General features: G+C 34.2%; 1 protein-coding gene across 7 annotated transcripts in view; it reads right to left on the bottom strand.

Moving 5' to 3' along the window:
- CNTN5 (contactin 5) overlaps positions 1–27,838 on the bottom strand; it is a 618,340-nt gene that overhangs the window by 501,988 nt on the left and 88,514 nt on the right. Inside the window, exon 1 of one of the 7 annotated variants that reach the window (XM_039385369.1) lies at positions 24,893–24,917. The exons of the other annotated variants lie outside the window; for them this stretch is intronic. The gene's annotated coding sequence lies outside the window, so the exon portion shown is untranslated. Of the gene's footprint in view, positions 1–24,892; positions 24,918–27,838 lie in introns of those variants that run through there. 7 annotated transcript variants of the gene reach the window in all.

Below are 27,838 nucleotides of genomic sequence, written 5' to 3'. Positions count from 1 at the left end.
TTACACATTCTGTATATTCCTTTCCTGTTTAATTCATTTTCCATGAGTTGTCTTTGAGGTCTTTAGTCAAGTCCACTGTACCAAGCTGAGTGGGACAGAAGGGATGAATACCGGTGCTATAATCCTCACCCCTAGCACAAACAGTGTTAGAGCTGGCAATGCTGGCTTATCTAGCCATTTTCTAGATACTGGTTGCATTTATAGTGACTCTTTCACTCTTCAGTATTACATGGAAGTAGCCATATGGAACATATATATATTAGTCTGACACAAGCTTGAGGCTACACATTTATATACTTGCATTCATACTGTTTCTGAGCATCCTCCTGAGACAATTTTGGCCCATGACAATTATTGCACTATAAGATAAAGCCTAGTACCAGGGTCCATTCTTGATAGGCTAACCTGTCCTGGAAGAAGGAGAGTTGAGTCAGAGGTGTTAGTGGTAATGTGTCTTGGCCATTATATTTATTAGGCTAGGAATAACCCACGACTTTTTGAGAGTAGAAATAAAATGTCAATTTTAATTAGCACTAAGCCTGAAATTGCCAAATTCAACTAAAAGAACCAAGAAGAGCTAGATACTAGGATTTGAAATAGGAGAATAATCTCCTACTCTTTGACAATTACTCAGAAAATATTAACAGTGGAAAATAATTCCCATGAAAATGTAGTGCACATAATGCTACAGTATATTCTGAACAGGAGCACCTAGATATCCTCCAAACATATCCAGATGGCTTTGCAGAGAACTGCATGAGCAAAAAATAAAAATATTCTGAAAAGTTAACAAAAAGTTCTGTATTTAAAATTGTGTAACTTTTTTTTCTGTTAATACTTGTTTATTTTTCATTTACTTGGAGTTTTCGAATTTACAGAGTTAGCATTTGGTTCATACTGTAATATTTTTTGTGTTTTATGAGAAATCAATTAAATTATGATTTAGACTTTACAGGGAGTTAATGGATGGCAATTTAAAGAACTATTGCTGTGCTTCAAGTAACATAAAGCATCTTATACTACCTATATAATTTTTGTGTTCCTACCATTTAAGCAGCTATTAGGAAGTGCTCCTGACACTGTCTTATGCTGTGTGTCTGCAGAATTACACCCCATTGCTTCAAATCCAGATGTTTTATATTGATTAACATGGAATTTAAGACATGAGGTAAGACCACTACATAAAGATAGTGTAGCTACATTTGTTTAGGAAAAAAATACCGAACCCAAGGCAACAGATTCCAAACAGAAAAGGTATGAAAATCAGGATTAAAAAAATAATTATTTTGGTCAGGAAACTTAGCAACAACATTCAATTGAACACAGCCTGGAATAATTGTGTATCTGAAGGTATTGAATATGCTAAAAGGAGCTGTGATCTAAATGGGTGCCTGACCTATGTGGGGAGGAAAATGTCTATGATTAGATGCAAGTAGTAAAAGAGTGAAATAAGCAGCACTTCCCATACATCAGGGAAGGGATACTGAGGTGTTTTGGTTGCAAAGCGCTGCTTTGGTGACTCAAAGCAGCCATAAACCTCACATATGGATTCATTAGCCTGAGCATACCAGAAAATCTGACCTTTTCGAATATGAAGCTGTTGCCAGTTACAGTCTATTTGCTACTTAAACTTATTTGTGAAAAATTTAAACACTTACTGGGATTTTCATTTCTGGTATAAAGTAGATGATTCATTTTTCTGATTAAGAATTTTTTTCCCCATCTCACAACTGGTAATGTGAACACTCCACAGAGACTATGAAGGGAGATACCTTGATTAGATGCCTATTTGGCATTTCTTCCACTGCTTCATGATTGCTATTGTCCACTTTGCAAGTCTATCATAATAGCACTACATGTGGCCATTATTACTTTTTCATGGAGTTACAGTCAACTGCTAGCTTACTTTCATTTTTCACCTACAAAAAAACTAAATACTGATCTTCAGCTTGTCTAGTTGTTACAAAAATATATGCATTATGTATATGACTATTCTGGTTTATGAACCTTTCAAAATTAAGTGTGCTCTTTTAAAACTGTATATAGGATATGGGTATGAACACCGACTTTCCTTTGTGATGCCTGGGTGTAGGTAAACAGAAAGTATAAGATCATAACCAAGTCTGCTGATTCCTAGTTAGTAATCCAAGTGGAAATGGAGAATCCATGATCACCAACTCTCCTTGGTTTCTATATGGCAATACAAGCATTATCTGGAGTAAAGATAAACACTTGCTGAATTGGAAACATGAATTTTCCTAAGATGTACCAAGAGAAAAGTCTTTCAAGAATTCTTGACTGTCTTCAAATGTTTAGATTTGTACTCTGTTGTTCTTAGTAATAATTAACTTCCTTGTGAAAAAGAGGACCTTTTATTAATAGGCTTCTCACTGCATGCTGACATTTCAGGAGGTTGCTCTGTTAGTTCTATCATTCAGAGCCATGAATTATTGAATCACCTGCATATTCCCCTTCAAACTTCTGAACTACTCACCATTGTACTGATACAAATAGCTAATAAATAAGTAGAATGTAAAATGTCTTTATTCAGTTTTAAAAGAATGTCATAAAGTTTTAGTAGAGCCAGTACTATTGCTAGTGCTAGCCAGGTAGTAAATTTTGTTTGCAGCTTTCAAAGTCTGCCATATCCCAATTAGTTTCAGCTTCATATTTCATGGAGATTATACATTCATTTTTGAGGTAAAAATGTTGTTGTTCTTCAAGCAGTTCTTTGGCACCTTTGTATTCTCAAACCTCAGTGTGCTCTTCCAAGGATCAGAGCTGTCCTCCACCTTCCTTTTATTTATTGCAGGTTGTAATTATTTCCTAAGTTACATTTTTGCAAATCAAGAAAAAAAAGTGATAGTAAATGCAGTTGCACCATGGAGAGAAATATGGGATACTGTTTATTTTCCGAAAAGCATTTGTTATTGAGATTAATAACTTATAGTGAAAAAGTCAAATAATAATAGACATAACATACCCCCGACATTAGCTTTTAAAGGCATGTACAATCTGCTGTAAAGGCTGGGAACATTACATGGGGTATTTCAGATATTGTAAAAGAACTATATTCTGATACAGTAGCTTCAAAATACATATAAACTGAAAAGTTTTGAGTGCAAAGCCTCCTGCTTCAGTGGGAAATTTTTTATCAAAAAACACAAGAGAGGTTCTGGTGAACTCATCCTGTTTGCTTTTGTTTACTGGGCATAGAAATTCGAAATTTTTCTTTTGTTGTAGGAATTATAATAGACCGACTATTCAGGTACTGATACAGTGTGTGCCATACAAAGATAATTGCAAGAATATAAGGGAACTCATATAGAAAAATAGCAAAAAAAGTGATTAGTTACACCTGAGCCATTTTCTCTGAAGACAGTCACTATACTACAACATGTATTTAAGACGTATTTTGATGACAAGGAGTGTTTTTCAGTCTCTTTGAATCCTCCACATACTTTTTTCATTTGAGAAGCTCTGAATTTTCTCTTAGACAAACTAGAAATTTTACTAAGAACGATCTCCCTAAAATATTTTATTTCTCATATAGGAAAAAAATCCCTGCCCAACCCCACTGTGATTTTATGAAAATTAATTTTAATGGAAAAATTAAAAGTCAAAAACCACCACTTACTCATTTTAACATATGAAAACAAAATTAGTGTAGAGTCATGATCAGAGCTTTTGTTGCCTGGAAACATTAAGGTTCTTATATTGCCATTTAGTTGAGTTTGTGAAAACAAAATGAATACAGACATACCTGCTCAATAATTTTGGGATCACCTACAAAGCATTAACAATTCCTTTGTTCTAGCTCCTGGAAAAGTGTATGTGTCCCACAGAATTCAGCTCAATAACTCTCAGTACTGCATGGATGTCAGATCCAGAAGAGAAATGAGCACTAAGAGGTGTACATTGATGCCCATGATGCTCCCAAGAGCAGCAGATTCAGCATCAGCCTCTCCTTTTGCATTGCACTGGGGTACAGAAGTTCTGAAGTGACAGAGCTGACAGGGGGGAAAATTTACCTGTGGGTTTTATAGCTTAAGCTACAGTCCTTGTGGTCTTTAGAGATGGCTATCATACCTGAAATAGTCATTTCAGAGCAAGCTGAAGTGTATCTATAGCATACTCTAGCTATTTCTGTGACAACAGTACTGAAGTACTTTTATTTTTATCCATTGCACCAAATTTTTGTTTTGCTCATAACTTGCAGGGAAAAAAAATCTCATCCATAGTTGTTAGGTGCCCTAATTACTTACTTCAAATGACACAATTCTTCCAGAAAACTTTGAACGCTCTTAACAGCTTGTATCAGAAAGCCAAATGTATAGGCTATAATTAATTTACACTTTGTAAAACCATGCAAATCCTCAATAGGTCCAACAAATCATTTCAGTATGGCATGGTCTCATTTAAACTTCATAAGCAATGTGATCTAAAATCTTTCAAGTAGGAAATTCTGGATTTTTTTTCATTGGCATAGTTCCAAACTGTAACTTCTCTTGTTTAAACCTTTATCATCATCCTGCTTCTTCAGAGACCGTTCCACATACTCTATCTGTTTAATATCTAAGGACCAAATCTAGCTTTAATATTCTAGCTATCTTCAATTTTTCTAAGTTAAACTCCTCTCTTCATTTAAACTGTTAGATTTTGAGGGGTTTTGGGTGTGCTGTAACAACAAGCCAGCAGTAAGAGCGTGTACAGAGATTTAAGATCTTAATTACAGAGAGAGGAAATGTATGAAGAATATTTCTTGAATGTTATTTGTATCCAAGAGATTTATAGGATACCTTTCTACTAAGCATTATGATAGTTACTAATCATATGATAAAGTGGTTTTTTATTCCCTATAAGATACTTTGTGTTTAACTTCCTAATGCTTGAGCAGTGTAATTTTCAACCTTCATATAATTTCTTGGTAATACACCGAAATAGACTTGGGTGATACAGTAGACTGAAACAATATCATTTGTAATTGTTTTATCACCTCATTTTTTTTGGATTATTATTGATTTTTAGTAATTTTTTTTTGTGTCCAGTACAACTATAAAGTCAATAGAAGATAGTCATCTTATTGGTTTTAATCCTCTGCTATCTTTTCATCCCTATCTTCCTTTTTATCCTGTTTTAAAAGCCACCATCCTCTGTGATAACATTTCACAGCACTCTCTTTTTCTTTTTTAATGAAGGTTACTGCTTTTTCCTAAAGTGTAGATGGCTTTCAGTTAATCAAAAATTGATTCATGTAAATACAGGTATATATCAGATGAGGTGAGTTTAAAAAACAAGCAAAAAACCTAATTATAATTACTAAAGTGATGGCAGAAGGTCAGTTCCTTGTCTGTCTCTTCATCACCGCTCTGGCAAATCTGTGTTTGTGGGTTCTATTTTTCTGTGGAAAGCTCTACATATTCACTTATGACAGTGATCACCAAGAAATCTGGACCACTTCAGAGAATCTTTATGTGAATGGTATGGAATGGACTGAACTAAAGCCACTTCCAGAAGGATGAGGGAGAAATATGGGATTTCACGATTTACTGTCATCCAAATGTCTCTATTTGTGTTTGGACAGTTTTCACCTCCATAGCAGAATACATGGATTAGAAGGCATTTGGCTAAAGTAACTACGAGTTTGTGCTTTGTAAATACTCAGTGATACTCAGAAAAAATATATGTGAGAAAGGAGGGTGCATATTAAATTAGTTTAGTCCCCACATACTGTGTTCATGCTTGCAAACAATTTACATGTGTTGCATAGAAAATTTACTGCAAAAAGTTTTTCTCAAATATTTAGGTACTGTTACACCGTATTTATCCTAGCACTGAGCTAAAAAAAAATATTCTGAAGATCTTCTAGTATAATATGTAGACTTTGTCCATTTTAAAAATTGGTCTCTGGAGAAAGGGGTAAAATGAAAAAATAATCCATACTTTAATTCTGCACTTTGGGGAAAAAAACCCACACCACTATGTCTGTATAGAGTATTGTGAGCCTCACTAAGTAATTTCCTTTCCATTTTTAACTCCCATAATTTGCCTGCATTTCATAAGGCGCTCTGGAATTAAAGAATGCAATCACATGCTTTGCTTTGAACATGTGCAAAATCTTCTGCATATACTGCCTTTGAGATATATTTTTAAATTACTTCCAAGAAGAGTCAGGGCAAACCTATTGAGTCAGTGCACGCATAGCCACTTTGTGCAGGCAAAAGAGAGCAAAGAGCAGTGCCACCAACAGCCCTGCGGCTGGCACAGGCTGTCTGTCCTCATGGCACTGGATTCTCTGCCAGAAGTATCAAAGTCAGCATGATTTATTAAGTTAAGAAAAAAAACCGAATAATCAGAATTTATCGTATGATTAACAACATTAGAATCAAATAACCCTGACCAAAATGATTCCACAAGACGTCTTAGGAAAACTAAAATGTTCTGAAAAGAAATAGAAAAATGCTCGCAATATCATGTAAAATACTGAACTACATGTAGACAATATCTGAATTTTGAAAGTACCTCTTCCTTGTAGAAAAGTTTATCAAGAAGTGGATATAAGCTTCTTCCAAAGTTCAAGATTTTTCAAAAAACAGGAGCTACAGCTAAAAAACAATGCTGGATTTGAGTATATCAGACGAAAACTTATTCCATATAGACACCTAAATAAAACATTCAGAGCAACCCAAAAAACAGGTTACATTAAATTTAGGCCATCATTATCAAAGTACATAATGGGTTTAAAATACAGGTAGATCTTCTTATGACAGGAAAAACATTAAGCCAAAGTAGGAGGCTGAAATTGCATCAGACTTACTTGAGTCCACAAGCCTAAGGAAAATATATATTAGTATGTGCAAGTTTTATAACTAACAGTAAAAACAGTCCTTGGTGGAAATAGCCATTTTTGCCATTTTTACTGACATACAAAAAATTTAACAATATTCCATCTATTAAGTATGGAGCATACAACATTTAATTATTTTTGCTATACTTGATAAGTAGTACATTGGAAGGCATATGACTGTGATATTTTCTCTGCAAGTCTAGAGATAGTTGGACTTTTTTTAATTTGTTTTTTAAGTTCAGTTAATCATCTTTCACTAAAAATATGTTTTGTATTCATTTTAAGCCACTGTTTCTCAATGTTGGATCAGAAAAGACTTTCTAGAACTGTCTGCAGCACATGTCATGAGGTTTTTCTGTGATTTGCTCAAGACCTTTTATAAATAATGAGGTCTTAGTGATTTAATAATCATCCTCACATAGCACATATGTTTACAAGGAAAACTACTCAAATCCAACAGTCCTTTTTTGCTTAAATGTACCAAGAACATTGAACCAATGTCATCTCATTGACCTCAGTAGGCTCATAACCACAGCAGAAGCCAACACATCCTATAATAATCGACAAGGAAACAAGGACTTAAATGAACTAAGGATCATTTTGAAACACTATAATTCTTTATGATAGATATGTTTTACAGAATGCTACTTTTTAGTGCACAGTTGGTGTCAGAATTTGACTTCTGCTTTTGTTAACTAAGCACTGATGAAGAATATAAAAGTTACAGAATAGCAACTAAGTCTTTTCAGAAAATGAGGATGGAAACAACAAACAAAAAGACCCCAACGCTTTATCAAAATTGTTAAAGCAGATATAACAGTGGTAAAAAGATGCTGAGTTTGAATATTTTACTCATGTTAGACTGGAAGTGTTTTTCTCCTCTGCTGCCCTCCCCAGCACTAGCAACCTTTTTTGTGGAGCCATGTTTTAAAAAGAAATTAGTAGTAATTTCTAAAGTAATATTCAGTACACTGTACACTGAAGGTTAAACTTTCGGGTATTAATTTAGCTTTACTATAAAGCAGAGCGTCTATATTCATCTCACTGTATTTAATATATTATCAAAGTTAAGGTCTCTATAGACAAAAATAGCTTTATTTCAAAACAGTGTAGCTTAGCTGATGCAAAAGTAAATACATTGCTTATTGGAACTACTTTAGTACACAACATAAGAATGTACATTTAGTACATAAAGAAAGCAAATCATCTGCATCATTTGAAGAGTACAGGCTCTCTAGCTCTGCTGTTTATTTATACATGCCCATATATTCTGTAAATTTCTGTGTGCATACAGAAAGTTCATTTTCATACTACAGTAGTCTCTGATACTCAGTATTTTAAAAATTGCAGTCCAATATCCTGTTAAAATGTAAATTTTCATGCAGCATATAAAATTTCAAAAAGCTATCTGCTTAACTAGCTACAAACATTTTCTCAGCTATAATAAAAATTATTCCATGACTTTACAAAGACCATTCCTACTGTTAAAAATAAATAAATAAATAAAAAGAACTAACCACACTCACTATAACAAGCTCATTTTTAGTCTTGAACTTAGCAATGTAGAACATTGTCCTTGTTTAAATGTGTTTCAACACATGTTGCTTCCTAAGAAAGTGAGGATTTACTCCATATGCTACAATGCTCTGCTACAAAGTGTTAGCATATACATGGTGATCAAAGTTGTCTTACTTTCCTCAGACTCACTGGGAACGTTGCCTGAAATCACCACAAAATGAAGGGTTAAATAATGCCAGTGTTTATATGGCAAACTATAACATGACAAACAAACTCATTTTGTCATTACAGATTATAAAGCATTCACAGATTTACAAGGATTTTCATTACAGGTCCACAAAAAGACTGATACAAAGCAACAAATAAATATACAAAATGCTGTGTTGATCAGATACCTGTGTCAACATGGTCGCTTGGAATACGGTCAAACGCTAAACCTGTCCCAGTTCCTCTGTATCAGACAGTATTCCATTAGCAATCCAGTGTGGCAGAAGGACAGTGACAGCTTAACTGGGTAAAATTCCGTGTCTATGGTACAATTATTGCACTACTGATTACTTCAGACTTTGGTGAGTTAATCCTTGGGGTATTAATTTACTGCTCCGACTGTACAAAACAGATCCTAGTGCTTTACCCCTCTGAGGGCTGTCACTGTAATTATTCCATATGGCACCACCAGTAAAATTTTTCTGTGCATCTTTCCAAGTAAACAGATTTTAGGATATTTTCAAGTCAATCAGCTAATGAGAAAGAACTGCAAAATACAATGATCCTCCTTTGAGAAGAATTTAATTATTTCAAAGTCTTGCTATATTTCAATTAGGAAGAATCTTCCTTATTCCAAAAAAATTTTCCTGAAAGAAAGTTCTAAAATATTATAAAATATCTAAATTCAAACACGATTCTTGTTTTATATATGCAGATATAAGTACAGGTTAATCAACATGTATTATGAAAAAAAAGAAAATTTAAAAAATTGAAGCAAAAATCTCAAACCAGGGTACTTCAACAAGTCTGAATGCTCTGATATTATTTTTAGAAAATAAAATTGAAAGGAACATAAAATCCCACTTTGGTAAATAAAGTCTACTTATTCCACCGCCGTTGGTATCCTAGTGTCAAAGTTTTTCGTAACAATTTATACCTAATTGGATTAAGTTGAAAGCAAAGTAAAAAGTACTATGAGTCAGGTGTAAAAACAATCAACATGAATTCAGTCTCCAAAACTGGAGACTCAAAGGCGGGGATGTTTCCTACTGACTATGAAGCTAAACTTGAATTTGACAAATTTCCTTCTCTGTTACAGTATTTTATTTTAATGCTATATTTCTTTGTGTGTAAGGGGAAAGTGAAGAACAGAAAAGAAATATTTCAGGTGGTCTTTGTCAAGATCTTTCCTGAGAAAGTACTAAATGAGCTAATTAAGCTTGGAGATAAAGCAATATTTTCATGGATTAAAGACTGTCTATGAGAAAAATATCAAAGCTTACATCTGAACAATATTTTTTCCAGTGATAAAGGTCAAAAGTTCACATCTTAAAGTATGAGAAAAAGTACAATAAGTGATCATATTTATATTATCTTAAATGAGAGTTAAGATGGAAAAATTTGTAGTGAGAAAGAATTACTTAGCTTTTGGGAGAACTGGTAAAGATTTCACATCTCCACAAAATTGTCAAATAGGGAAACTAAATGTTTCAGGCTAAGTGTTTAACTGAAAAAATTTGCCTCAACATCAGTTTAGAAAAGGTAGTTAAGATCTCTTTACAAACAATGAATAGTAAAAATAAAAGACACTGAAATAAATAAGATGATAAACAATACTGAGCACATTAATGCCTCTGTATGAATCAATGCTGCAGACTCATTTGGCTATGTTACCTGAAGTAGCCATAAGACCCTCTTCTCAGAGAAGAAAGAGAGAAATACAGAGAAGTGAGAATGAGGCTAACTGAAGGCAGAGAGCACTTGCACAAGTAGAAATACCAATATGATAAGAATGTGATAATATAGAGTACTTATATTGTAATTAAAAAATAGTATATAAATATTATTACTTTGGTTGAATTACACATCTGTGCTTATTATTCTTATTACCACTGAATGGAATTAATGAAAGTTGCTGTAGGATTATATAAGTAACTCATATAAATAATATGATTCATTATTTATATATAAGCATGGATGGAATTTCACAGCTTCTTGTCTGACTACTTTGAAAGATTTGTGCTGTTTTCTTTTCAGGCTGCAAACCAGCTTCTTGAGGGTTACCCACTGCTGACAAGCTTTTGATAATGCTACTTATTTGTTCTTTATGGTTCATCTGAGCTATTCTTTCCTTTTACACATCAGAACATTGTTGTGTTGATGAATGCAAGAAGCCCCTTTGATCTGTGGGCATTTTTTAAAGCAGATAGTAAAAGACTGCATAGCAGTTAACTAGTAATTTCTTTCTTGAAATTTTCTTTTTTAAAAGCAAATCATGCTTTAGAGAAATAACCTTTCCTAATTTTAGGTTTTAATTACAATTTACCAATGTACCTTAATGTTCTTATTTTTTTTCAGTAACATTGGACTATTATTAAAAAAAAGGTCATAAATAGACCTGGCAACTATGTGTTCTTGCCATTATTTACAGTGTTTTAAAGTGGCATTTATTTAACCAAACACAGCTATCTACATGTCTGCATCTAAGCTAGTCATTTTTGTATTCCCTTGTAGTCAATGAAAAGAAAAGACATTTCTTAGGTGGGAATTGTATCATCCTTAACAAGAACACCCAAATTCCATCAAATGCATCCAGCCATAAAAGCAACTGTTTCTATCCCTTGACTATAAAGGGAATCTGATTAGCAATGTCTCCTTGGCTCAGACATTGATGTCTCCACTGTACATGTCTAAGATGAGGTGAGATAAATTCCTGGTTTCTGCTTTCCTTTCACCTCTGGGCTCTTTCATTTGAGTATCATTTCAATACATAGCCTGCACCTCTGGAAAGACTCAAAAGTACTGGTATCCCTCCCTATTTCACATTACTGCCATTTCAAACACTGGTTTAAGAAGCTGCTAAAAAGCAACTCCAGCCTTAAGACATCAAAACTAATTTCCTCTCAATATTCACTGAATAAAATGACTGCAAATCCAAATTCCAGTCTCTTATATGATAGAAACAATATAGGGCTGCCTGGTCAGCTATGAACTTTCTCTTACAAGACACTGAGGTGGAGTTTTAGTAATCATAAAAAACGTTTTCATGCCTGAGTGATACTGCTTTGCTGCAATTGCCCTTCAAGTCCTTCAAAAGAAAAAAGAAAGTTCTTAATGCCTTTAAGCTATGATTGGAGTCAGAATTTAAGGTATAGTGAATTTAAGCAAAATTTGATGCCCAATTTAAAGGAAAAGTGATAATAAAACCAATGTGATTATTCAATTCAAGTAAATCCATCTTAAAATACACTCAGTACACATAAATACACTATGGTATGTCAGTCATCTACCTAGCTGCAAACAGAATTAACTGTTGGATAAGTAATTTTCAAACCCTCAGTTTAAAATAACTGAATGCTCTCTTTAGACAAAAAAGTCTGAACATTCCTCAAATACCCTTATATGGCAAATTGAAGCAGACCTTTTATACTGAAGCAAAATAAGACAAGGTAAAACACCATTATACCAGATGCACAGTCTGTGTATGCCACCAACTATGTGCCTGTGGAACACCCCACAGGCCATTTACTCAAGGGGACTGAAAAGAGGGATATAACCTAACTGGAAAGGAAATTCATTCATTTCTGTAATTTAGAAAGTTTACTTCAGTCTAATCAATATTTTGGTTCTAATTTTATCTTTTTGTATGCAACATATATTAATATAATTTTTATTATAGATATGTGTTGATGCTATCCATATCTCTAGAACTTTCAGTAATACTCAGGAATGCTGCATATTCTAAAGATTCAGGAGGTTCTCAGATGAGAAAACAGAGAAGTGAAAATATTATTATTAGTTTCACAGAAAACAAATATCCAGATTCACAATTTGGCAAATTCTAGTATGTGACATTAGTTGCAGGAAGATAAGACAAGCAGAGTATGACAGAGTATGTTCCTTTGTGGGTAATTTCTTGATCTCTGTTTGCCTTAAACTTTGAAATACAAAACTTAATATACCTTCCCAAGTTGTGATAATTATGATTATTCTGTTAGATACCTTTATATTTATACAATTACTTACTTCCCTTTTGAATCATCTTCAATTTGTGGTCTCAATACTCAATAGCAGTGTATTTCAGAGACTTACATGTTTCAAAAATGATTAAAAGCCCACCAATTTACCAAATGACCTTCAGTAACTCAATACTGTAATTTAATTGAAAACATTATCATGTTCCCATGTAATAAGAAAGGAAAACTAAACCTCCATCTTCCTGTTTCAGTCAATAATACACTAACATTATGTCCACTCTTTTCTTCTAAGGCCATCTGGTTTTGTGATATAGCCTGATCTTTCTCATTTTCATCTCCATTCTTCCATCACTCTCTACCCTTCTCGTTTTTGCATACAGTGGCTTTGATGATTTTTTGACTAGAGTTTCATCAAGGTGGACTCTTCCTTACATTAAATTCAATTCTCCAAATTCAATAAAAACTTTTCTTACAGAAACAAAGCAAATGAGCCTAACTCTTTTCAAGGATCTCGTGTGCTTATGTCCAACACAAAATAGTGAATGGGACTGAAAGATAAAAACAGAGTAGAATTTATTAAGTTCCTAAAAGCTGTTTTTTGTTCTGAGCATGTTGTCTTCTTCCATGCCTTCCCCTTTATAAGAGTTTATTCTCATATATTTTCAATTTTGAAGGATTCTACAGTGGTAACCACTTATTTCAATGAGATTCAACAATATATCTTCCGAGTGACTCATGATTGCATGCATAGAACTGTAGGGAAGGGGAAAAAAAAAGAAACTGAATGTTCCTTCTCTTGGCAACATAAGTTTTATAACTATTTATAGACCTGACTCCAATAATAAGTACACTTTCACCATGGGAGAAAAATATACATCTTTCCGATGTGAACAAAGTATTCAATGCTTATCAAACTATAAAGTTTGAAAAGTTTCTCTATTTCAAATCTGTGAAAGAAATTACTATAAGGCTGACACTTTGAGAATGAGAATACATTATCTTTACTACAGTGCTCTCACAAACTTACATTGATTCCTATGGGACAAATATTTCATAATATGAAAGTCAAATCCTGTTGTGCCTTGTCATGTTCACTGCAATCCCTTGGCTCCTTTAAAACTGTAACAAAAGAAATGTACTACACTAGAACATTATGATATTGACAAAAAATTTGCCTAGCCAGGATGAACACTCATACCTGTTTTAGAAGGGATTTTCAGGACAATCTCGGCTACAAGCATGTCCTGTAACAGATTATTGTTTACACTGGCGTGGTCTGTTCTTTAACTGGTTTGATGGAGGTCTAAGCATGCTTCCCCTCAGAATGCCAGGTACAGATTGTCCAAATGTGCATAAGATTACTACAGTGAGTGGATTAAAAATAGCAAGGATGGAAGAATGGGCCATAAAGACAGTGGAAAGAATATGAAAAACATTTATAAGGATTTCAACATAATTTCCCTAAATGCAAAAATCTCAAGTTCTGTTGATACAAACTGTTTTAGGCAATTTCTTTTAAATTAAAAACTAATGATCATTTAACTACAGATTTCAAGCCTGAGGGGAACAGAATCACAGATATACATACACAGCATGTGAGGGAAATATTAGAACTTTTAGGGAAGAAAAAATGCACTTTTAGTGGGTTTGATCTCTACTGTGATTTTAAAAAATTTCTCATGAAAAATATTTTAAAATATATGTTAATTAAGTGGTAAGCAAGGGAAAAGTATACAAATCACTTTTCTCTTGTTCAATTTTAAACACACATCTCAACCTTCAATGTCTATATTCTGGACAAATTTGCTGGATAGCATGTACAAAGCATGCAGTTACTGCTATGGATGTGAAGTATGTGTACAGATAGTTTCTGTTATACTGGTTTTGTCACTTTTTCTAAGATCACTTCATACAGACTCCTTCTGTCTATCTATTTATACGTTAGTTTCACTGGTTAATTTTGCCAATAAAGTGTCATTCATCTCAATTACTACCAGGTTATTAAAGTGCAGAAAACTTCAGTTGAGTGATTTGCAGCTAATGATGGTTATAGTGTCCAGAGAGTTTAACAAAGGAAGGTTGTTTCAGTGTCTAACCTGGAATGAGTTTCAGTATGTCTGTGCTAAGGTACCGTTGCTCTGCTTGTATTTTGTGCTGGCCATGAGTCAGCTCCATACAGAAAATGCATGACTATGTTGTGAGAAACTAAGTCCCATATAATATATCCTGACAGGTCTCAGGAATTTACAACTCAGATCTGGTGACCTAACTAGCAAAATCATGTAGCATTTGTTATTTTTAAATACTGGTAAATTGCATCTAGATTTCTTCCCAACTGACTGTGTGACTTTAACCAAAACTAAAGTAACTCAACAAGGAAAAAAGTATCTCTTCTGAAGTGTTTTCAATTTTCACTACGGTGGAGTCATGTTTTAGCTTCCTTGGTAAAGCCTGTTCTTTGTATTCCAACTGCTTCTGCCATTTCTAGTATAATTGATTTGGGGACACCAGTTCTAATTTTGCCAATAGAACTTCATTTCAGCAGGCAATGGGCTAAGAAGTAGTTAGTTTCTACACTTTCCTCATCTTTTTACCACATAAAAACCAAATTCAACACAGCGGCTGAAGTAATTTGTTCATTAGAGTTTCACAGACCATTTCTGCAGCTTGAAAACAAATTCCTCTTTCCACTGTTTGATGTGCCTTCCACAAGGTCAGGGATGTGGGGACAGCTTTTACCTCTAACATCATAAATGAGGTCAAATGGAGCAAACTAGCAGTTGAAAAATTGAAAATTTACTTGAAAAGAGAAAGGAAAGAGCTCCTTCTTGAATTCCAAGTTACATGAATGTCCTGCAGGAATTAATTGAGTGGTTGCATTGCCTGTGGTTTTGAGATTTTCTCTCCCTCCGAAACATGACTTCTCTTGACACTATTGCAGCACACACATGCATTAGCTAACGTACTGTCGACATGATTCACTTTTTTGCCTTCCAAAACCACCTATATTCTGCAAAAACAAAATCTCTAAAGGCTTTGAAGACCGTTTTTTTTCTGAAAAGTAACTCCAGCAAAAAGCGTCTCAGTAGTCCACACTTGTCCCTTGATGATACACCAATCAGCTCTGCTCCATTTACAAGTAAAATAACCTCTCTCTGAAAAAAAACCAAAAGACAACAAAACAACCAAAATCCTTGACATTCCCTAAAAATTTACTTGATATCAAGCAGGATTTGTGTATGGCTAGATCTCTATAATCCTACAGTACTATATTGCTGTCTTTCTCAGGTTGTGCTCTCATTCAGTGGAGTTCTGTTTTAGATTTTGCAGTACTGGATCAGACAGAAGAGTAATCAAGCTTAATACCCTTCCTTCAACAGCACAGTAGAGTAAATGTTCTAGAAAGTAAAAAAAACCCCTGACTTTGATAGGCAATGATGTAACATTACAGCTCTCATTCTGAGCTGGCGTAACTAGAAATCAACTGAATCCTGAAAGTATGACAGTATAAATTCCTCACAAGACAAAGACAGCTTTGATAACATGAGATATTCTATTATTTAGTGGCAGACTCTTTTTGAGACTTGTAAACATTACTTGCCTTCAAAGGCTGTTTTTTTCAAATAATTATTATCCGTGTTTTATAGAGAAACTTTATTATCTGTCTCTTCTATTAAAAAAATATTGACTGCAATGATTAAAGTACACTAAGAACATTTTAGATTATATGAGATATAAGAATTTATAAGCACTCTGTAGGACAGGAAAAGATTTAAATATGATTTTGATAAATTGAAGAAAAACTCAAAAACAAGAATACAAAATTCAATAAAGAAAAAATAAAGAAAGGAGAAAAAATGCACAAAGGGAAGAATAACTGGTTAGCAGTTATATGATACAAAAGGATGTGGCAGTTGTGATGGATCATTAATTGAATGAGTCAGTAATGCCCCATAGTTACGGAAAAAAAAGCAACTCAATCTGGTTTGTCCTAACAGAAATTTCTTATATAATAAGACAGGGAGATAATAATGAAAATTCTAGTTGATTCTCGTAACGCCTCAAAATTAGGACTATTTTAGATTATAGGGACACTGTAATTTAATAAGATGTAAAAAATGAAAAGAGGGACAGAGAAAAACAAGCATGTTAAATGAAGGCTTAGACAATGTGTCCAATAGAAAAGCTTGAAGAAACTGATTTTTTTTTAGAAAGTTCAAGAAGACATAAAGACAGTCTTCCAACTTATAAAATATTGTCAAGCAAAGGATAACAAAAAGAATTCTCCATTTTACCAGTAGTGAGTAAATTATGTAAAAAAAGCAAAAATAACAACTGGTGTGTGTGAATGCACATATCTCACAAAAACTCTCTGAGATTTTTAAGAGGTGAGTATATGTTGAAAACATGCATTCTTTCTCTATTTTAGTAAGACACCCAATATATATAAAGACATGATAAAAATTAACAGCCAAGTTTTAGGAAGCTGGAAATTATTGCATATATTTTTATGCATATATAGATACACATATACATATATATATTGCATATATATAAAATATATACTTATATTTTATTAGCATGAATTCTGTGGGAGCAAATGCATATCGCAAAAAAAATCCAAAACACTCAAAGATTACTAATTCCACTTAAGGTAATCACTATGGAGTTTTAACCTCTGATAATAAAAGAAGTATTTCTCCAGATGTATGAAATCTTCTGCAAAGAAAGTTCCACTGGAAAGATCTCTGAGGGCATCAGGTGGACTCTGTTAGTAATTGTATTCTGTTATTTTGTCTTATTGTAATATAAGGAGGTGTTCATTGGTGAGCAATTATTTTCCATGTTCATTAGGGACAGGACAAGAATAAATGAGCTTAACAGAGAAGATTAGGTTTGATATTAGGAAAACTTGTATAGTTATACAGGTAGTTAAATGCTGAAAGCAGTGACCCAAGGAAGCCGTGAAATCTCCTCTTTGCTTGAACAAACGGAGGAAAAGTCAGGCTCTGGGTGGTGAGTTTTATGAGGTCTGCAGGGATTTGCTGGATGCCCATAACTTTGTTTCCATTAAAAATCTACAAACATAGAACCACAGGACCAGAGAAAACTAGGGCTGGCAGGATGCTGACTTTCCCCCCCTTCACCCCCCCAGCAGAATTAGCTATAGTTGTGTGCTATCTATCAATAGTTTATCTAAACTGTTGTTAAAAGCCTTCAGCAATCTGAATCCTGCAAGCTCCTTGGGCAAGCTATTCTTGTGTTCGCACTCTTAAAGCAAAGTGTGTATCAATCCTGACAGAAACATACTCTATGACAATATTCAACGCCAAGTGAGGCAAAACAGAGACACAGAATGGAGGAAATACTCTTATCAACAACTTTTGATGTTATTTTTTGATTCATTTGATACTTTGGGAATGTTACCTCAATCCTTGTTTTACTATATCATGAATCCCACACAAGGGAATAATTTAATCCGCAGAAAACTGTAGAAGCCTAATTTACAGTCTGATCAAACTCATTACAACAGACAGGACTCATAGTGAGTGGGCAGACTGTCCAGGCTGTGCATATAATTGAGCAGTGTCTGCTACACTGCAAACCAAACCTCCTAAAATGGACACAGAAATGTAACTTTCTGCAAGAGTGCACAATTTTTAAAAGCTTACTACGTTTTTCCAATTCTGTTTCCACTTGAGAGCAATGAACTCCCATTAGTGGGAGATGAAACAGAAAATAACACTAAGGAAAAGAATATGAACTGAAATCCATTTATTTTTAAAATATGCTGTTAACTCAATATAATTTATGCTACACAAGTGACAGAGATATGTGTCAGTAGCATACGGATATGGTCATTTGTGTTGCTGTTTGCTTTTTTGTGCTGCTGATAAAACCCATACATCTGCTTGAAACAGGTGCACTGTAATATTGCCTTTAACTTAATTCTGTAGTGTATGTCTGTAGATGGAAGAGCCAATAAGCAAGACTGCCCCTTTTCATATTTCATATTATTGAGGGAATTTTCTTTCCAGAGTGTGAATTTTTTAATATGTACTGTAAAGCGTTACACTGTGACTGACGTTGATTTTATAAGTAACTTACTTTATAGAAAGTATAAATACCATAAGCACTAATTCAAGTGTTAAAAGCAGATGTTTTCTTCAATATTTCTTTAAAAGTGAAATTGTATCTTACAAAGCTGACTGTTTACTGCACATCTACATAACTGCAATTTAGTAATCTCATTTTAATTAACTTTCAATTCAGTGAATAATTAAAAAAAAACAAACAAACTAACAGACTAATATTCAAGTAGTTAAAAGAAAAATCAGTCTTACATATCCAGTGATTTCTTTCTTCCCTAACCTACAGACAGACAGATTGAAGAGGCAAAAAGAAACAAAACCAGGAACTATTTACACTGCATGTTTTCTCAGGTCATTGTGAAATTACTTCGAAATGCTTTTACACTACTATTCCAGCACCATCATGCAAACATTAATTGTTCATAAATATAATTCGTGTTTCAAAACTATATGGTAACCAGGGATGACATTCTTACTGAAGTTTAATAGTCATCAATAGTATTTTCAAGTTCTGGCCCCAACTCCTTCTAGTGCAGGAGCACTAGATGCTATTAAAAAAATATTACTTTTAAAAAAGATTATTTTTATTTGCTTATATTAAAAATGCTTCCCCTCCCCCAATCTTTATTAATGCTGAATCCACTGCTATCATTTTAAGCACCTCAGAAAATCTCAGTTGCAAAACACACACAGAGCATGCTCTTGACATGAATAATATCATCATCTTCTCTTAGGCTAAAAACACAACCTGTGCCGTGAAGCTCAAGTGCTCCTGCTGAATGGATGCATGGTTGACCATAGTTTGATCTGGAAGTGTACATGCCATATATTCTTCCAGAGCCAGGGACATGGGATAAGATTTTTAGGGGCCTGGTCTGTCCTCTGGATCAGTACCTATGTGTTGAATCCTATAAAGCTCACTCACTGACTTCTCTAATCCATGGATGTCTGGAGAAGGAGACTCTCTAATATTCAAAAAATTCTTGGTGCCTAAATAAACTGATAGTTCTGAATACAAAATGGAATATAATAAACACAGTGCACACATATATTTATTAAAAAATAAAATAAAATAAAATATATAAATAAGAAGCAACAAGTACTCCTAGATTTTGTCTGCAAAACTGACTTCTGCAAGAGCTTTAACTTAGTTAGATGTTTTATTTTTAGGAATTAGTAATTCAGATTTGCTTTAACAAAGTCTTCTAGGAGCCCTTACAAGCTCGCATCTATGAATTTAGCTTTGCTCCTTATTCTCCAAAAGGAAAACTGATAAGAATATTCAGGCCTTTAAGAACAGAGAGAATCTCTTAGGTTTATCCAGTCTTTCCACAGCCATTACTTTCACACTGATGCACCTTTATGAAGTTTAAAGAATGAAAAACACCTTAGAAGTCTTAAATAGTGAGGTGATTAGATGATATAAACCTAGATGATCTTAGTAGGCAATTTTTAACCTAAGCAGAGTAAACAAAGATAAACTTCTTCACTCTGGGCAAGTTTAGCAAAATACAGCAAATAAGTATCCAGGAGGCACACTTTACTGTGACTATTAAATTCGTCTTCATTCCTTGTTATATCCTTAAACTGTTAGAAAGAATGCTTTCTGTTATTTTGGAAGAAAAAAGCTTTAGGAAGTAGAAGACACAGTAAATTTTGCATCCATTAAGAAAAATCAAAAGAAAGAAACAAACAATAAAACCCCCCAAAAAAACCTAAACCAACAAAAACCAATCAATCATAAATCTCTTTCCTGAAGCTTTGAAGGATGTGTTTGGCTGTATTGAAATAAAGTTGAAAGAGTACGATAACATTATAAGCTATCTGTTCTCTCTCAAGCCCCCGGAGACAGAGGATGAAGAGGAAACTCAGAAGATCATATAGTTTGAGGCCAGAAGGCAAATCTATTATCATCCAAACCAGCATACTGAAAAAAATACAACATGAAATTCATTATAGCCTTTCTTCTCAAGTAAATAAATATCCAAAATTCTTCTTCATAATCTCCACATATTCTAAATGTCATAGTTATTCTAGAGTAGATGAAAATAACTAACTGAAAGGAAAGTAATATAGTTTAGTTTGCTTTAGTTTGCTTTTTATTTATGAGAAGAGCCAGCTACCATTTTTGACATATGTAAAAAATTATTTAGCTGCAAAACACTATGAAAAAGAAAGATATTTGCTGAGGACATTTTCTCAACAATAAGAAATCTACTGAGGTCTGCTTTCATATTGTCCTGGTTACCCTGCCAAAGGGAAATCTTGTCTACAGTTAACCATGATGGGGATAAATCTTTTATAAATACTTGGAAATCAAGCAGAGTAAGATAAATTTCTGTCTACTTTTCTTTGTAATATAATTATGAGAAAGCCTTTTTTCTTTATTTATTTCCTTTTTACTTGTTTGCTTGCTTGTTTGTTTGCTTTAATATCATCTGTGATATAAGCTAAAAGACACTACCGTATTAAGAAAAGAATCTCCTTATAGTAGCTATAACCCAGGTAGCAGAAGATCAGCTGTAAGTTGAGTTGCCCTTTTGAAAAAAAAAGTAATCTAAAATTGTTATTTTCCAATTAAAGGTAATCTTATTTCCTTTGAAAATCTATAATTCAGTTGCAAAAGGAAAAGCACTAATATGCAGGGTTTAGGTTTTTGTTCACCCATGCTATGAGATGCCAATATTTGGAGTAAATTAATTCACTCAGCTTATAGTCTTGTTTTTCACTACTTTTTTAAAAAAAAACTTAGTAATAGAATATAGAAGCAATAAAGATTCCAAAAGCATGAATTTCTGTCATAATTTATTAGTATTACAGGTTAAATGTCATCAAATTTATTAATGAGCAAAATTAATGGTAAAAGACTTTATCTCACTGATACAAAAAATTTGGACTGATATTTTTAGGCTTCATAGTGAATTCACAACATCAAAAAATTTAAGTGGAGATTTGTTTGAAATATATGTGAATACACTGTATATCTCCTATTCTGACAACAAAGACTGTGTTGGGTCAGTTATAGAGTGTTCTAATTGAAGTGATATTAAAAGAGGTGCATGGCACTTGGGGCAATCAAGGAACAACCAAAAATATTAATACTATGATCATGAGTGGGTTTGGAATGAAAATCTAAATAAATAGTGGTTTATACCCACAACAGCTGCTACATTTTTGATCATGTGATAGAATACATTCATCTGAAGTGAGAACTTTTCCAGCAAAGATAAGATCGAGGCCAGTAGCTAGGAGACTACTATCTTTGACCTCTGACCTATCACATATCTGACTGCATACATAGTTTAGTTATTTTGCCATTAAAAAGGTGAGACTTTGGGTTAGGAATCTGTTTGCAGCAGAATTCAAATAAAAAAAGAATGTGAAAGGGCTCATTAGGACCAACTCAATAATCTCATAATGTGTAACTATAATATAAGTTTTAGGGCATTGGAAACAGCCAAAGAAAATCCTGACCATCGCAGTCTCTCTCTTGTCTACCTCTTCTGGAGAGTGGGAGGGGAGGGGACTTATTAACCTTGAATTCATTCAGAGTTAATGTATATAGAACACCTCTAGTTGGCAACATAACTGCATTGAAATGGTTGCTCGTGAGGCGAGTGAGCATACACATGATGAGTGCACAGGAATACCAAAGCTTTCCCACCAAAGATAATAGAATGGGTAACCACATTCTAATCTGTTCCAATATATAAAATGCAATTTTATAATTCAGTCCTTTGGAAGGACATTGTACGTGTTTTTTCTCTTTTTAATAAATTTAACAGACCTGAATACTTAAAGCACTGATTTTCACTCAAAAACAGGAATTATGAGTATGTTCCCATGTTGTCTCTTCATACTACTTCATGTTTTATCTCTTGAAGGTTACTTTTTCCTCATGCTTACACATCCTATCTGTATTATAGACTACAGTTGTTAAATTTGTTTACGGGCCAGCTCTTTCAGAAATTTTAGCCTGTGACTGATGTAGACTATCGAACATTTTTTAATTTCATGTTTATTACTTGAGGATACTGGTTAACAAGTTACTTCATGAGCTAATTTCAGTGTGGCACAACATTTCAATGAAAAAAATATCACTACCAAGCCCTATTCAGTTTTGAATATGAATTTGTGAACCTCAAATGTCTGGAGCTGATTATCAGATAACCTACAAGACTGGCAGACTGCTCTATATCATATAGACAACTTTTCCACTTGCTGCATGCCACTCCCTTGTATAGCTCCTTCCACATTAAGAGCTTAATTGTCCCTTCTGCTTCGCATTTCTGTGCTTACATTTGCATTTATTTTTAATATAATGAATGTAATAGTGATGAACAACAGAACTATTTAAATAAGTAACCACCTATGAATTTCAACACTTGAACTGAAAATATGGAAAATGAAAGCTACGATCTTGAATGCCCTATCCATCAAAAATTGACAGTACCATAAGAAAAGCTTCTGTCCTATCTTTTAGAGAATATATTTCTCATTAACTTGAATGTATCTCCTGTTAAAGCTGCACAAAAATCGATGATAGCAAGGATTTTGTTAGGTAAAATGAAAAATATGGAGTTTTAGTGTTTTCTTGTAATTTTCAATGAATTATGTCAAATAGAGACATTTAAGTAAATGGATCTATTAAACTTATGTCTGTTCTAACTGGCCTCACAGGCTGTGTGATAGGACAGGTCATGTAGCCATCTGCATTTAACTCAGTTTTAAAGTTTGCTTTGACATTTACTTTTATGCTTCAGTTGCTGTGATTAAATAGAAATGATGAATGAGTACTGTAAATGACTACTCAATTGTCTAGGGTACAAAGATACCACTTGTCCGTCATGACCTCTAACTAATTTCCTCTATCACTTTCTCTCCTGATTTATTCAGAGTAGTTAATTCTGACTCCCAGATACTTCCAAATCCCCCTGTTCAGCCATTGCTCCCTCCCCACAGGGTTTCCATTCACTTTTTTATTCAGCATGATGTAACTGTGAAAGGTGTTAAAGTTCTTACAAGCATTAGATACTAAGGTATGGCCTGTTTCCATTGGTGTGGGACAAATTTATATGAGCTTTTCCTAGACATACCCAGGTTGGCTGTCTACAGAAGAGCTAATCAGCTGGGTTCCCCTTATAGTTAACAGAGGGAAATAAACCCTTTTGGATGTAATTTGTCTTATTCTAGATTGAGATGAATTGTGATCTACTAATGCTTATTTCTTATAAGGCACCATCAGGGGAACAAACAATTATTAGACCATATATGGATGTTAAATCTTCAGTGAATATTTCAGATGTGTATGTTTATGTCTGGTAAGAGAATATAATAATCTTACTCTTCCCAGATTCTCAGACATACAAAATGCAAGTGATTTTACAGGCTGGATGGATTTCAGATGAATTTAGTCTCCCTTAAAAATGGAAAAGGGAGACAAGACAATAACATCAAAGTGATTAGGATTCTGTTGCTCATTTACAAAGAGAGGAAATACCAGGAGCCTAGTAGACAGGTAATTACAGAGTTACTATACAATCTTCCTGTCTTTCTCATTTTCTTTTTGGTAGAACTAAAGCTGATTTGATTTTGATTCCACTTCTACATGTTTCCATGTCAAGAAAGGAGCCAAGCTGGTAGCCACCCTCACACCACCTGGGCTGGGACCGAAATTCCCTTTGCAGCTACACACCCCATACTCACGTAGTTAGACCAGGTTTCCTTACTGGCTCCACCCCAGGTTTCCCATAGCACAGTCTCAGATGTCTTGATCCTTAAAATAATAAATAACTAAATAACAAAATAACAGCTCGAGCTGAGTGCCTACAAAGAGGGACCCTGAAAACAGGAAACCCTGGGCTTTTAAACCCTTACAGTCTATGCATGTGAAAGTGGGTAGTCATCAGCTTCTGCCATGTCTCTAAGTGTCCAGTCACCTGTCACTGGCTGGTACAGGTCCCTGTGCCCTTGGTTATGCAAAGGGTCAGCAGGTCATGGCCTCCTGACTGGGGCTTTCCCAACCCAGAGCTCAGTCAACAGCTGGCACTGCAGCTGCACAGCAAGCAACCTGCATTGAATGTATTCCTCAACAATCCAAGTCAGATGTCCAAGTTATGCCCATATGGTTCACATGATTGCACTGAAAATGTCCCTATTTCAGGATGCCGAGTCTAAAAGTTGGTCATACCATGAACAAGCTGTCTTCTAGCCAGTCTGAACTCAGCCTGAACTCTTATTACTAAACCCACCTGATCTTATGCCTCATAGTATCCCTCGTAGCATCCTAACACTCCAGTGAGTAAATTCAGATGCCTTCCGGGTAAGACCTCACTTCTCCCAGCTCTACAACATAAAAAACAAAAAAAAAGAGTAAAAAAAAAAAAAGACAAACAAAAAGAACCCCCAAAACGTTTGATCCTTTGAAACACTCTATATTACACCCAGAACTGAGTTTCCCCTCCTGCTAATGGTAACAGGGCCAGTTCAGAAACAGTTCTCATATGTTCCCGTATCCAGGCAGCAAAGCTGAGGCCTGCAAATGTGTGTGTTTGATCCACATGGCACTGAAATTGTAGCTAGTCAATCAAGACTTTTTATGAGGAAAAAGTGAAGGAATCTAAAACACAAACACTTAGACAGCCACCTTGTAAAAAAGTGAGGAAGCCTTCCTGACTGGAACTAGGAAAGGCTCAGGAAAGTTTAAAGAAAAGGCTGGAGAGGTAAGCAAAATGAGCAAACTGGGTTCACTGACTGTATAATCATCACTGAAGAGATTCTTTATTCCCTCTATTTTTCCCCTTTCTGGAAATGAGTGATTTTTTTTTTTCATTTGTAATGGAATTTATCATCTGTTTTATGGTAATAAAACTAAAGCTCTTGATGGAGCATTTAAAATCCCTGAATAAGTCATTATAGCATTTCTTTTTGCTTTTTATTTCCTAAATAATCTTCACAATTCACTGCAATTTGAATCCAATAATTGATTTTGAGTCATTATCTTCCATTGTGCAGTCAGTAAATATTTTAGATTCTGTTTAAGGTGTAGATACATTCTTAACAGTGAATTCTGTAAGACAAACATGGAAAAGACCATTTTAAATGGTTCTCTGAAAGACTGCATTATTAGCATGTTCAGTAAATGTCTTAAAAACTGAGTTGCAAGAAGAAACTATTCAGTATTAAACAATATTTCATTTCCTATGGTGTCACCAATTTTTTTCTTCTTTCTGCTCTGTTCCGCTGAGTCTATGAAACCATTGCTAATATTATAACTTTTAAAACCATTCCAGATAAAAGGACATTATTACTGGATTATATAGGTTGACATATTGCTTGGACATTTTCGTCTGACAGTGTAACTTTTTTTTTCCACATTTGACAGTTGAACTTATTTTATTAAGTCAAGATATTATTTTGCCTTTCCTGACTACATTGTACTCAGACCTCTGGTAGAGAAACTTATTCTATATTTATATATTCTGTACAGCTACTCAGCCACCAACTTTTTTTTGAAACAGGACTGACTATTCTCTGTTGCTTAGTATTTCCAAGAAGCTGGTCTTCAATCAGAAACTTTTCATTAACAATGAAAAATATAATTGAGAAATATGACCAATTCCAAACTAATTTAAAACTCTTCAGTTACATAGTAGATTGTTTGGGACAAAACAAGTAGCCATTGTCTAGACTATTTTGTCCTGTGAGCAACATAGTCAAATCTACTGAGAATTATAATTTTGTTTTGAGGTACTGAAATTGTTCAGAATACCTGAATACCACAAGGTATTCAAAAGCACGATTTTTCAGAATCAACAAGATTCTAGCTTTTAGTTGCTACTAAAGTCTTCGTCTACACATTTTTTTTCCAGGCTAGTAAAATCTGGAACCTTCAAAGATTCTGTAATCCAAGCACCAGATATCCAGCACGTGTTTAGGACAGATGGTTAGCAGGGTGGCTGCAACAGTTGATTAAATAGGCAACAATATTAAAATTATTCCAAATATAGCTTTTAGGAAAAGACCTACACACTGGTATTCTGTTTAGATTATCGCATTTATCTACATAATCGTTGGCCAAAGCTGTTGATATGACCCAGTTTTGCACATACATCCTTCCAGATGGATATTGTCAGTAATATGTTCTTAATCCGATTCTTAGTCTGTGGTAAATGGTTAGAATTAAATTTTCTGATCGATATAAAGGTCTTATTTGAGTTTTATGAAGCATGTTTGTCTTCTCAGATAAAAAGGTTAATGTGAATAAGAGATCTGTAAACTCCGAGGGAAACTGAAGAACCTTTGTTGGATTTCTCTTTGAATAAATCCATACCCAGTTCTCAGCACTGTAAGTGGGGTTTTAGTGAAAGCTGCATGTATAGTTCTTTCAAGCCATCCTAAGTACAGTTTAGGACTTTTACTACTTCTAACTATAAAGGACCTGAATAACTTTGATATAAAATAAGTAGAAGATTAAAATTTTTTGTCATTTTTTTCTAAGAGTTGCAGCTCATTGTTACTCAGAGCAGCCTGAATCTACCGGTACTAAATTTGAAAGACATTAGAACTACGGAAACTTTGAAGAAAATTCCTATTCATTCTATCCTTATCTATCTCCTGTTAAGTTTATGTCACTGGTATTTGGCTGGTGCTTTATTTTTACAGGCAGTGAGAATCTGGTTGACACTGTTTTCTGTTCCCTGATAAAACAATACGTGCAGCTGTGCACCATCAGGATACGTCGAGCTTTTAAGCCTGTAGCATTTTATAATATCGCTGACTGGTTTAACACATATGTTGAACATGGAAGAGAAAAAAATACTATCCTTTTGAACCCGAAGGGAAAAAAAGGCTTCTGCTTGTTGACAGTGTTGTCACACCTGAGTTTTATCTAAGGTGTGACATTCTTTCAAATCCTATTGAATAGTTGATATAATATTGCAGTATCCCATGGAAGACATTGCTACACACAATGAATGTATACAGGAGGAACAGCGTGGACTTCTTTTCTCTGTCTTTGGTCAGAAAGAGATAATTTCTCAGAGAGAATGTCTCTCTATCTGTATCAAAAGTTAAATGAATGTGGGAAGAGGCATAAGCCAAATGCTTCAGGAGATAGGTACGTACTACTGTCACTGTGATTAAAGTAGAGACTACCTAATCATCAACTCCAATGAGTGTAGAATGTCTGTGCTAGT

This window comes from Pipra filicauda, unplaced genomic scaffold (assembly GCF_003945595.2).
Source record: "Pipra filicauda isolate LSUMZ 115617 unplaced genomic scaffold, ASM394559v2 scaffold117_size3949168_pilon, whole genome shotgun sequence".
Taxonomy (NCBI): domain Eukaryota; kingdom Metazoa; phylum Chordata; class Aves; order Passeriformes; family Pipridae; genus Pipra; species Pipra filicauda.
The sequence above is the reverse complement of the archived record's forward strand: the minus strand, read 5'-3'. Positions and strand labels throughout refer to the sequence as shown.